Source organism: Coffea arabica, chromosome 9c, assembly GCF_036785885.1.
Source record: "Coffea arabica cultivar ET-39 chromosome 9c, Coffea Arabica ET-39 HiFi, whole genome shotgun sequence".
Taxonomy (NCBI): domain Eukaryota; kingdom Viridiplantae; phylum Streptophyta; class Magnoliopsida; order Gentianales; family Rubiaceae; genus Coffea; species Coffea arabica.
Genome location: NC_092326.1, coordinates 32,341,447 through 32,355,251, shown reverse-complemented (window position 1 = coordinate 32,355,251; position 13,805 = coordinate 32,341,447). Strand labels below are relative to the sequence as shown.

The following is a 13,805-nucleotide window of genomic DNA, read 5'->3' as shown; positions in this document are numbered from 1 at the left end:
ACAAATAAATTCTAGATTTTTTGACTTTTTGTTACATTCAAAATACAAGTCATAAAAGGTATTCTTACAAGTCACAATTGATAATGTGATATTCATATACAAGTCATAAAAAATTTGTGACTATTAAATCCTTGACTTTTATATATATGTCACAATGCGGTTACAAAAGTTTCTATGACTGTTTAGACATTTTTATGACTATCATTGATGGGTCACAAAAATAATTTTTTCTAGTAGTGACTCTATATAACCTTCAAGTCAAACTCCTACTTTGGACAGTTGTGAAGCATCCAGACTCGACGTTAAGAAGAAGAGAGCCAAGAACATGAAAAGGTCACTTGCTTGGGATCATTTTCGACCTCACTGCTTCAAAGGTGTTCATCATGGAATATGCAACTACTATACAAAAATGATCACTGCTGATTCAAAAAGTATCGGTATTACTCCTTCTTATCCCATATTAAATCATGTAATATGAATCCTGCAAATAAATCAGAGGGGCAAGATACATTATGTTTGGGAGAAATTGATACTATTGCAAGGATGTTAAGATTGCACTTGTTAGTTGGTGGTACGACCATGATGCAATTAGAAAAAGCATTATTTACATGTTAATTGTTGATGAATTGCCATTCAAACATGTAAAAGGTAAAGGGTTTTAACATATCATGAAAACTGCATGTCCTTCTTTTAAAATCCCTTCAAGGTGGACAATTACTAGATACTGCTATCAGTTTTATTTAGATCACTACAAGAATAAATAGCTTTTTGTGACCTGCAAAAGTATGTCACTTGAGCCATTGTCAGTCACAAAAAGTATGTCACAAATACTTTTTGTGACAGTTTGTGACTTGTTTTTGCTAGTCATGTTCTAATTAGTCACAAAAGATTTTGTGATTTGAAAAATAATGTCACATGATAATTGTTACATCCAATTTAGGTTTATGTGACTACCAAATGATAGTCATAAAAACATTTCCTATTTTTTATGACACATCATTTGCAAGTCATAAAAGCTAAATGAGAGACATGTTTTTTTATGACTCCTATTTTGCAAGTCACAAATGTCTATCCGACATACATATAAACAATAGGTAGCTCTGAATATCTTGTCAAATTGATAGAATTACCCTTTTCAAATTTTTTTTTCTTTCATTTATAGTATAGCTATATGATATCAAAATTCAAACATCATTTATTGTACAGAATTTCAAACTAATAATGGTCAAATTCCACTAAACCAGAAATTTGCAAATGTTCAATACAAAATCAGCCTTAGAACTTCTAGCTACTACAAAGTCACCATAAAACTTGCGCAAATTTACAAATCTAATGTCTAATTGAATGACTATAGGAGATCATCCACGTCAAAGAGTTAGCATAATTTGCCTTTAAAAAGCATATTCAACCAATAGCTTACCGCTGTTCAGAATGATAAATCTTAATCCATGAGACTTAATGTGCTATTGTAAAGCAAAACAAAACAGAATGCATATTTAGCCAATTTGCTGCTTTTCCTCCAAAAATCTGTAATTAATCCCTGTTAAGGACATTAGAAACAAAATAGCAGTTAGGCAAGTAACTCAATTCACCTGTGCTTCTAAAAGGAGATGTCTTAAGTTCTTGGTCCTTTATGACCAAAAAAACTAATGAACCTTAAAAAGCAATAACCAATCTCAACTATTGAAAAGTGACCGATATCTTCTATACAAAAAGAAAAGAATAATTAATACAAATTTCAAAAAGAAAAAGAAAAAGAAAAGGAAGTAGTCACATGCTATTATTGAACATGCAAATAAAAGTTCATCCATAACAAATGAAAATAAACATGCAAAGAAAAAAGTTGATCCAAATCAAGCTAACAATCACGGGCTCTTTATCACATTCTTGATTATGCCTTTTATTTTTGGCAATTGCTATAACAAGTTTTATGTGTTCAGAACTATAATCAAAGGGTGTTGCCTGACTATTATGAGGATGCCTTGTGATGTAATTTTCAGTATTGTTCCTGTTGAAGAAAAATTCAGAAAATGCATCAAATATATACATAAAAAGTATATGAAATACTAAATTGAAACATGTTACAATGTATAAAAGTTAGAAGTTATATACTTCTTGTCATTATTACAGATTTTATAGCTGTAGGGCTCCAAGAAAGGTGGCTAGCCTTCACAATTGCTACCATTGCTGACACGTGGAGTAGACATGGAAGTCCAAAAAATATGTTATAATCATATGATTATGGGCCAGCTTTTCCAATTACTACAGGGAACCATGCTGCCAAAATGTTCACTCCAGATGTCTTAATGTTATGCCATATTGGTGATGTTATGTGTCAATGTTCATGAGATACTTATATATACCTATTATTTATCAAGTGAGAATACATAACATTGGATAGTGGATAGACAAGAAACCATGAAATGGTAAATTTTATAGATTGGAGAGGACTAATATGTATGATATCATGGTCAAACATACTTTTATTATATCTAGAGTAATAATGATTGTGTATGGATATCTAATATTTGGAATATTATTTGACATAATATTTGCCAAAATTTGAAGATATTTCAGATAACACAAAAAACGTTTGGATTGCAAACTTCATGCGTTGACCAATATGTTATACTCAGAAGACGTATTTTCACAATACTAAACAACAGCTAAAAGATTTTCATTTTGCTTTCCAACCGTTTCATACAGACTACAACAGCTAAAAGATGTCACCTGCTCATTTGATTGGAGAAACCGAGAAGCCAAGCAAATTATACAAATTCAAAACCTCAATGGCCAGACATTGAGGAAAATATCGCTCTTCCCAACACGGCAACTTCTTGACCAGACTATTAAAGATCACGAAGAAGAAAGTCTTGCTTTTTGTCGTTATGTTCTGTCCATGTGCATTGTTGGAAAAAGCTGCAGTCGTCGCTGGATGTATTGGTTGGCCATGGTTTGGACCTTTATAATCTGTTCAACTTGATAATAGAGGTGCCGTTGACTGTGCAAAAAATTCGTTTGAGTTGAATATGCAAACTTGCATGGGTTGAGGCTATAAGCAAACTTGCAGTGAATTATTTATACTGGCCCCATATAATATTTAACAGCATAGAACACCAACAACTTCTTCTATTACATTTGGTACTATACCACCAGTATATCACATACTACAAATGCATTGCTAGAAGTACAGGAAATACCACCCTGTCGGAAGCAACGGATGATACAAACTTTGCTGTATAATTCAGAGAACATCTCCTATTCTATGGCACAAAATCAAGTTCCTAGTAATAAATCACCCCGGCATGAATGAGTTTATTATGAAATTGTAGAAATCCACTGATAGAGCCGTCGGTATCTTCCACCTTGGTGAACGTGCCAAAAAACTTATTTTGTCATTAGCTTTTACTATAATGGCGCTCAAGTCATTCAACTACTGTCTTTGCCTTCATGATACGACATGCATTTGATTAGCAAATTCTTCTTTCATTGCCTTTCAAGCTTCCATTTCTTGCAGGAACACTGCCAACAGTTGTATCTGAGGATATGGAGCAACTCCACCTTCGCTTTCGACTGGCATACCTTCTTGTTTATATTGCATGAAGTTATCATTCGAAGGTTAATTTTTCCTTAGAAAATTGTGCAATGCACAACACACTATCACTAAGTTGATCTGCTTTTGCATATATGAATATAGAATCGGGCCTTTCAAATAGGCAAAACATTATTTCGAGACACTTCAATTACATTACGAAATTAAGAGTGATGAATATTAAATAACTCTTTTGGCCCTTGACCTCGGCCATGTCCTTATCCAATTCCTAAATTACGTCCTCTCTTGTATGGTGCTAAAAATCCTGACACCATCTTATAAGACACGTCAACGAGGTAGTACTTACCTACATCCATAAAAAGTGAAATCCTTAATATTTTTTAAATCTATGGGTTTCGAAATAGAAAAATACATTAGTTTCTAATGTTAAATATTTCAAATAATATCAAACTTCGAACTTGGGGGAGAAATTGGGAAGTCGATGTGCATTTTCAATGCACTTTCTAGTACACATGCATCGTGTGCACTACTTTCTCATCCGACATACACATAAATGAATCGTATCTCATGGTCACATACAGCTAATACATTTTACGATTGTGTCCCATGTCTATTAGTGTAGGCCATTTGCTCTTTTGTTGAAATAAAGTAGGGACATGAATATCGCTCAAAACACCTACATAGTCCTGCATTTTATACAATATGTGATAGTCAGTACCTCTGCCTATGAACAAAAAGCTTCAACAAATGTAGTATGCTACCATATTTTATCAAGAGCACGTCCTTGTCTAATTCTTATGATTTACTATTGGCGCATTTGTCTTGGACTTACTAACGGGGTTAAATCACATATCAAACTTTTAAACCACGTTGACATTGGATAAATACAATAGCAATGAATCGAAATCAAACAACCAATTCAATATGGTATTCTTGTCATATTTATTAGTAGGAGTTTGGACATCTCTTACCTTGAACCAAAGTTAGTATTTGGTATTATATCTTATTCGTGGATGCACATCATTATTTATTTTAGTCGAATAATCTTTTGTACAAATCTACATAACCCCAAGCGCACTTTCACTACATTTCTATGGATGATTTCTATTGATTGTTGGAATCTCTCAGTCACAACACGAGTTCGTGTGCTATGACTCGACATAACTAGTGTCATGGCTAACGACTCTTCAATTAACACATGCTTATGGGGATTTTGGAGAACGTAGTTATTTTGCACAAGAATTTCACAAAGTCATATGAAATTGTCAACAGTTACTCGATCATTCTCCAATATACGTAGAGAGTGACCTATTATTAGCTCTTGTACCCACTTTCAATCAGGCATGTCTCTGTTGCAGCAAGGTACTTCGATAAGAGACCCATCATAACGTTCCACTTCTAGTGCAAAAAGCAGCATCACTGCACCATTTAGATTGCCTCTTCATCTTCTTGAAAGTTGGAACCAGAGAAAGAAGAAGCAAAGTATGGGTTGAAGTTGGCCATGTAAAAACAGGGAGAAAGGTGATTGCAACTAACAAATAACGTAGTTTAAAAATACAACAAGTATCAGGTGGTTATGAGTAAATGCCGGTGGGATGTCAGCTGGAACGTGAATGCATCACAGGGCTCTACTCTACTACATTTTAAATTGAAGGTGCAGCTATAACAGACCATCAAGACTCTGCTTTTGAGGAAAGTTAAAAAATATAAGTCACCCGTTGTTGTTATTGAAAAAGGAAGATTCAGTATTTGTTGTTGCACCTGTGGACAAAAAGTATGTTACAATCAAATTGATGAGTACAAAATGTTTACCTCTTAGGTGGAAGTTCTGTCGTGGTAGAGACTAGCAAAGTAGTGGCCCACTTTTTGGCTATTGCTTCCATTACCCAACAAGCATGCCATGTTGTGAAGTCAGCCAAATGGTACAAATATTATCCCAAAGTGCAAAACATATATATAAATTCATGTAAGTAGGAACGTAAGGATAAAAAAAGGGCAATAAGAGATGGCAGTCAAGAGAAGAGAACAGTTGGCAAGTGTTTTAATTGCCATGGATCTATTGGCGGTAAATTGTAAGTAGGAATGACTACTTAAATCATAAGAAACTAAATTGAAAATAAATCAATAAAATATAGGAAATCTACTTGATATTAAATTGTTGGTTCCAAAGGCTCATGGCTATGAAACCAATCAGTTGATAAATCACATGCTAATAAATTTTTATAACAAAAAATGAGCTGCTTGGTAAATAACAGCAACTGACATACATGCTTTAATAAGAAAATAGCAATCCGCCCCAAAATTTGGTGGACAATTTCCATGAAAATCCATCACAGTATGAGTACAAAATGATAAATATCAATCATAAAAGTCTTGCATCATAACAAATCGATGATCTAATTGTTAAATCTAGAAGTTTTGAATTTCCTCACTTCCCTTCCATCTTCGGCATGATGAATATCTCTATCTATGTCATCTGCTCAATGTCATTGAAACTAAGAAATAAAGTACGGAACTCTTCATCTAACAACTCTTTCAATAGAAACATGTATATCCTTCTCTCTAAATTCAAACCTTCTACAAACTTTTTGGCTACTTCAATTGAATATTTCTCCTTTGCTGCTCTTTCATTTGAAATGATAGAATAGAATCTGTTGAAGTTGCTAAGTGTCTCTTGATAGTTATTCGAACCCGACCTTCGGGACTTGGAATCTCTTGAGTCCTCCTTCTCAGAACAGTAGGCAGCACTACACATTGGTCGCTTTCTGGGATTTCTTCGAATAGAGCTGCCATCATCATCAGATCAAACAAACGAATTTGGAGGGTTAATAACAAAGCTTGAAGTCACGCCTTTCCCGTTGCCAATTGAATCTTCCCTACATCTTCTTACTTGGGGAGACATATTGGGATGGTAATTGGCCCAAAAATTGAGTTCAACTGCCAATGGCATGTTTGCCGTCCATCACCTCATCCTATAGAATCATCAAATTAGCACTATGTGTATGTTGGAAGTCCACATATTGATGGTTCAACCATTATTCAAACAACAAGTTGTTTATTAGGTTCATAAATAATACATAAAAGTTACTTGCAAATGTCAAAATTAAAGCAAGTTGTACTTGAGTTCCTGAAAGTGCCGTCCAACTTGTAACTATAACATAGTACCCGAGTGTGTTTAACACGTGTATGTAATGTTAAAATAGGTGAGATAAATGAAACAAGAACTCAGTAAATTAAATTGAAAAAAAAAAGATAAGAAACTATTCATAAACTGTCCACAGGTCATGTATTTTTTTTAAATCATAAAAAAAATCACCACAAACCTCAACAGTAGGTATGAGTAATGTAAATTTGTTGCACTTCCAAAATAGGCAATATGGGATTTTTCAATTGTTAGTATACATCCAAGAACTTCCACTTAAATAGACATACAAAATTTACAGAAGTGAACAACAAGTGCTATAGCTGTTTTTGATGATGTATAAAATTATCAATTTCCACTGAAATCATTCACCAATTTATGACCTAAAATTAGGCTATGTGATAAAATTTTTTGATGAAGTATAACTAAGTAGCAGTAAAGGGACAATTCTTTTAAATCATACAACTGCCATAAAATCAAACTACCATAAAATTTGTCAATAAGTTGTTATTGATTGCAGACACACTAAGCCATAAACCCTACCTATATGATTGGAACCAAGGCTCATGAAATGGAATATGATGCTACAGCTAATTTCCTCTTTAACATAACAATCTGGGACAAGGTTGAGATGACATGCATGTTTTATGATTTGGAGTAGCTAGTTGTTACGACAGAATGGTTAAAGGATAAATCAGCAAACAAATTGCCTCACTCCTAGAAATGAACTGTGTTTTGCATATTACCAACCACAAAAGGATACAAATTTAACTATATCAGAATGCTAGCTAAGTCACTTAGCAACAACAAGGTCTCAACAGACCATTGAGAATATGTTTCTAGTATAAAATATTGATACATGGTACAAATATGCCCATTGATCTGTTCCGGCTAAAAAGCATTTGTGCTCAGCAGCCCACCCTATCCCTGTCTCTGACTTGGCAGACTCTCCCCAGAGATATTCTCCACTTGTCCACCATTCAATAGTACTTGGACTGGCATTGAGTTCTAGTGCAATTTATCCCACATTCTTGAGTCAAGTACATGGCCATTGTAGTGTAGTTTGCCAAAGTGCTCCGAGTTGGCTCCCATTTTTCATTTTTCTACGACTCTATGTAGGTGTGGATATAGAGGTCGTCCTCCCAGTCCAGCTAATATTATTTTTTCAGACATCTATGGACGAACAAATAAGTATTTTTTGAAAAAAAAGGGCTCTACATGTTGTATGCACAAGTTCCAATAACGTAGAATCAGCCAACCCAAAAAACTCACCTCAAAGTAGTTTATTAGGCTGACGTCAAAGTCATTTGAGTCGTACACGAAATGGGCACTAAGAGAAGAAAAAGGGCTGGATAGGGATTCTGATAAAATAAAATACAAATATAACATTCAGCTTCATTATGTGAGTCCTGGTGGAGACAGGATGTGTTAGAACAAACTGTGATAGTGGAATGTCTTAACAGTTAGTGAACTTGGTTTCTTCCTTTTCCCAGTGGGTATGAACACTTCTGTTTGATATGTAGCTTACAAATTTGTAGTTTGGGCACACACAAATGTGACGAAAACAAGTAGAGAAGAATGTCCATAACAAGTTCATGAAAACAAAACCAATAAATGTCAGGGAAGATGCATACAAGAAACACTTTGTGGTCTCTATATCCAGACAATAGCGAATGAGTCAAGAAGTTCAAACAAAGGAAAATAATTTGAAAAGCGAAGTGGTTGTCTAGCTACATCACTTTTTTAGCAACATTCTTGAATAGAGTAGGACAGCAATAAAATTTTAAATAAATAAAAACTGCATCTCTGCCTCTGATGTTAGCATATGTGTGTTCTTTAGATGAAGCCTTATCGAATGCAAAGTAAAAAATTTGCATCACTAAGCAGTTAGTTTAAAGTTCGGTCTCAAATTTATAAGTTGGGGTGTATAGGTGGTTTTTCAAACCACCCTCTGCATCAGAACCACTTGATTCTTCCTATTTCGCGTAGCATAATGTCAAATAATACAACCTCATTTTACTACAAATTGTCTTCCAAAGGAAGCAAGCATTGAGGAAATTTTATGACCAATTACTACTGTAGGCTGGAAGGGGATAGTGAATAAGAAACTGAAGATAAGGGAGATTATCATATTCACCATGAATATCAATTCGTCATACTTGATTCAAAAAAAATGCATGAATGTAGAAATCCAAAGAACCCTAACAACATCTAAGTTGGTAAAATTTCATGTGTTTGGAGTTACCCCAACAAGTATCCAGAAGTAAATTAGTCCTTTTACATACCACAATTGTAATCAATTGAGGAAATAGAAACAGCAATTGCACCTTCGGAATAGCAAATTACTACCTGATGTGCACCTAATAGGAAGGGTTAGGGCAATCTGATTTGAGGAAAATATCATTTAGTCGCTCCTTTCCTTACTCTTGGACACAGGTCAAAGACCAGCCACACATGATGGCCAGTAATTCAATCCCGATCCGTCACCCTTCTTGTCCGACATTTCTTAGTCTTTTTGCACATCTAAATCCAATCCACAGCAACTTTATAGTATGCTCCTACCCTCTATGCGCACATATGGAATCAGTTTCCTTTCAGATCATGAGTAGAGAAATCGAATCCTTCGACGAATTTTGCTAACAACAGCCTGAGGTAGAAATGCAGGTACAGCTTTTGCAGTAATTGATTGGAGGAGATGAAGAGAAATCAAGTGCAGAAAGAAGCTGTAGGCGAATAAATTATCTGAAATGGCAAGTAGGAGCAGCTTTAGCTTTACTGAGCAGCTCCACGGTAGGAAGCGATGGTACAAGAAAACATACTATACTGAGTTGGGTATCATGTCAGCAATTCATATAAGTTTTCCTTTTGCCTATAAACATGACACTTACGAATGGGTTTGTGGAGCCATTTCCATGTGAGCTATCTCTTCTTATCGGTTTTCATTACACCTTCCATGTGGGAGCTTTTTTTTGGGGCATATATATTGAGCATTATTTGTTGGGAAAATCTCAAAAATTATCCATCCAAACACTTAATATTTGGAACCTTTGAGGAGAACATTGACATTGCCAGTGCTAGTTTAGTCGACATAAGAGGGGATGTTTGAGATATTCTAGCCACATAATTCCTGTAATGAGAAAAACATGGCTTAGAATATGAGTTGATTGACTTACTATACAGTTTTTGGATTTAAATAAATCATGAAAAATCTAATAATGGTGATTTACACGATCAAACTATCACATATGTGATGACATAATTAATTAATATCAGCAGTTTACTAAAAGATGAAACATTTACGAAATTTAGAACATATATTTCCACAGCTATGTATCTTTGCAGCTCCATTTCTTCTTCTTGACCTACCACAAAGGCTTGAAGTCCAAACTGAGCAAATATGTCTCAAGCAAGTGGATGAATGAGTATCATTCCTACGCCTCCAATGCGTGTTATGTAAGCATGCATTTGAATCCAATAAACATCACCATTCTCGAGTTTTTAGACCACAATCTTCCCCTTAATTTCGGATACAAGGAGTTCATTTGGCAACTATTGCAAAAAGAAAAGTGAACTACCTATATGATGATATTAAACTCCACTTACAATCCTAGAGCTACTAAGTTCTGATTATCAACATGTATTTGGAATTCAATAATCTTGAAATTGAAATATGGGAGAGACTGAATGTTTAAATTCCTTTAATTCTGTAAGATTTACTTAGCATTAGCTTTGGGAATTCCTAGAGCATCAGTATCACTTCCAACTATTAAGCTCGAAGCACTATGCAAGTTTGATGGATTTAGGCCAAAACTTTGGATAGAATAACAACTTGATTCAATTTCTAATAGGTTAAGATAGAAAAATTGATTGCTAGCAAGACTAAACTATGTGTATCATTTATGCATGCTGAAATGTTGTTTTAGAATGAATCAGGTTCTTGAAGAAACAGTTCAATGACTTTTGAATTTCCTAGATAAATGTTGGACTGCAGTTCACAAGAAATTTTTATTATTGAAAAGATCATTGAGGAAATATTAAGAGTTAGAAAATATCTACCATAGAAAGATTATTGAGGAAATGAAAGCAATAGAATGAATGTTACCTTTCTTCTAATGTTCTTCACGTCTATCCTGTAGACATCAATTCAAAGACAACAAATAATATCCAAAAAAAAAAGAAAAAAAGAAAAAAAGCTAAAACATTTTGCACTAATCTCCCTGAGATGCTCACATTTAATTGCAAAACCAAGAAAAGAATCACACACACACATATTAAATTAGTTAAACAACATTTGGTTTACAACTAAAAAACCCAAATTATCCATCCAACCTGTAAAAATTTTATCCTGAGAGTCAAGTTTCATAGTGACATCAAAATGCCATAAAAATGTCCTGTTAGAAGTAGGTGGAAGGGAATTACGTTGCACTTGAGGCATTTTGTAGGACAAATTCAAATGCTGAATTAAGAAAACTGACTTTAAGATGTGATAAACAAGCTTAAAGCTATACATTACTTATTTAGTTATGGTTAGTGATCTCATTAGTCAATCCATAGAAATAGCATTGCTTCTGAAATTAAAAGAAACACAAACTCTCTTGTTGCATGCTTCACCAGGGAGGCTCAAAATTTCCACACAATTGCATGTTAAATTAACCAATGTTACACATATGACTGTTGTTCCTCTCTATAGTTTCATAAGAACAGTCCCAACAAATTTTGTTAACAATGCCTCTCTATCCAATTTAGGATAAACCAAAAATGAGCAAACACTTAAACTAACTCATATAGTATAATTTCAGGCTAGGTAATGTAAAATTAAATGCAAAATTATTGTTAACCCTTCACTGGACTATCCAAAACTCTATATATTCTCGATTTCTGATCAAGTACCGTGAGTAGCTTCTAGTCAAATGATGCATTCTTTAACTCCCTCCATAAAATAGTGAAACTAATGTTCCTCTGAACCTTCATGAATAATTTGAAACCAAAAACATATTGTTGAGTCACTGGCAGTAAAGTGACAACATAAACTAAGTGGTGTACCTTCAAACTCTGATCCTTCTCCGTGCCCATCACAACACAAAAACTCTTTCAATTGCAATTGCAAAAATCACAGGTGACACCACCACAAGTTAATCCACATATTAAAAGAAGCAAGATCAAGCCCAATATGAAAAGGAGTGAAAGTTTGTTTGCACTTTCCCAAAAAATACTAGATTGTGCACTTCAAGAAACACCTACATGGCAGCAATACATTGATCAAAATTATCAATTAAATCTGCTTATCTTATCTTAGAATGAGAAATGCATGCTATAAATAATAGTACGGAAGCAAACTCCCCATGCTCTACAACTTGAAAGCGCATCAAATCCTAGCTCAACTAATTCTTTTTTCATATCTTCAATGTCAAAAACTTGAGCTTTTACTTGAATCAAAGTACATTTGAGTTGTATACTCATTACACTTTGGAAAGTGGTTGGCAATTCTTTATCATCTATTGCTTTATGTACATCACACTGCAATTCTCAAACAGTCCTCAACTAAAACCTTTACCTAATTTACGGAAGTGGGATTTTTGGCAAGGCTCGGCTTAATTCATCTCGCTCAATAACAGGGACCAAGATAGATACATAAAGAGAGCAAGACCAGCGAATGCAACCTATGTTACCCGTATTCAAGTCAAACTCTCCATTTACATCTAGAACGTGGGATTATTTATAACTATATTCAATAGATGCTTGTAAATGACTTTACTGTGAAACTTTAAAATGCACATATCAGTTCTAAAGACGCTAATAAAATGCATTTATATTGAGGTTATATGGCATAGAAAACTGACAATGGTAGCATGCTTAGGTAAAATTACTTAAGCAAAAAACAGGAAAAAGAAACTGATTAATCATGCAAAATCATACTTCACAAAGCAAGTTTTCTCCCTCTCTTCTAACATCTACAATGAAATATCTCTACATCAAAATAAATAACTAAATCAAAATCAAACATATCGGGGAAAAAAATATTCTCTCCACAGCATTTCAACGGTTGTACGAGCATGAGGTATTAATATCTATCATCACACATCTCATCAAATTGTAAGGTTATCCATCACAGTTTCTTGAAAAATAATATTAGATTAAAGTAGAAGTACAACTAATGAAATAGAGTTAAAGAAAAATTAGAGTTTACTCATTACCCAAAAAATAAAAAACAAAAAATAGATAAATGATTAAACTTTCATATCTTAAAAACTATCAAGAAAAATGAAAAATAAACATAGAAAAATCTAAAATTGATTTAGCTAATCATAATTCAAAAACAAAAAAGTCACCTTAATTCAAGAATCAATAGAGGAATTGTTAGCCGAATTTAGCCCTTTCTCACATTCCGAAGACTCCATAGTCATATTCCATTTAAGCAGTGTCTGCGATTGCGGTTGTAGCTGAAGCATAGAAACTATTTTGCCACCATTAACGGTGACCAGATGACTGGAGCTATATTTTCTCCTTAGAAGCATCTGATCACCAACCCAAAAAAATCCCTAAAAAAGCAGAAATTAGAGGAAAGCAAAAGCAAAATTCCTTCTTCACGGAAACAACAACAGGAAAAAATATCAAAATAAATTGCAAAAAAGAAAATAATCAAAACGAGCGAGCTTAAGAACCTGAGGAATCTTGATCCTTTGATGTTCGACCTCGAAGGATTAATATTGATCGAAGCAAAATTTTGAACCCTAAAATTTGGATTAAGGAAACAATGATGAGGAGGAAGGAGGAAAAAAATACTTAGAGCAAAAAAATCTAAGAGATAATCCGAAACTAAGAGAGATGATAAATCATAAACTTATCATCAAAGATGAAAGAGAGAATGGTTAGTCAGCAAACAGACAAATACAATGTAGCTTCAACCTTTTTATGACTTAAATTAGTTGCTTGTCACAAAAGATATTGAAATTACATTGTTGTAGTGCCCTTTATGTGACATGCAAATTGTGATCATAAAAAATTCATTTTGTGACCTCCAAAATATTACAAGTCACAAAAGCCTGTTTTTTCTAGTTGTGGATGAAAAATTAAATTGAAGAACATGATAAGGCATAGTGGTGGTAGAAT

The 13,805-nt window shown here is 33.9% G+C and overlaps 1 long non-coding RNA gene across 2 annotated transcripts; it reads right to left on the bottom strand.

Moving 5' to 3' along the window:
• Positions 1-5,934: 5,934 nt before the first annotated feature.
• Positions 5,935-13,589, bottom strand: LOC140014065 (uncharacterized). 2 transcript variants are annotated; one of them, XR_011820952.1, is made up of 5 exons: positions 13,358-13,589; positions 13,025-13,234; positions 9,584-11,932; positions 9,045-9,437; positions 5,935-6,525 (listed from the first exon to the last, which is right to left on the bottom strand). It is a non-coding gene; the product is annotated as an uncharacterized lncRNA (long non-coding RNA). The 2 variants fall into 2 exon arrangements; XR_011820951.1 differs by having other exon boundaries at positions 9,584-13,234.
• Positions 13,590-13,805: the final 216 nt, after the last annotated feature.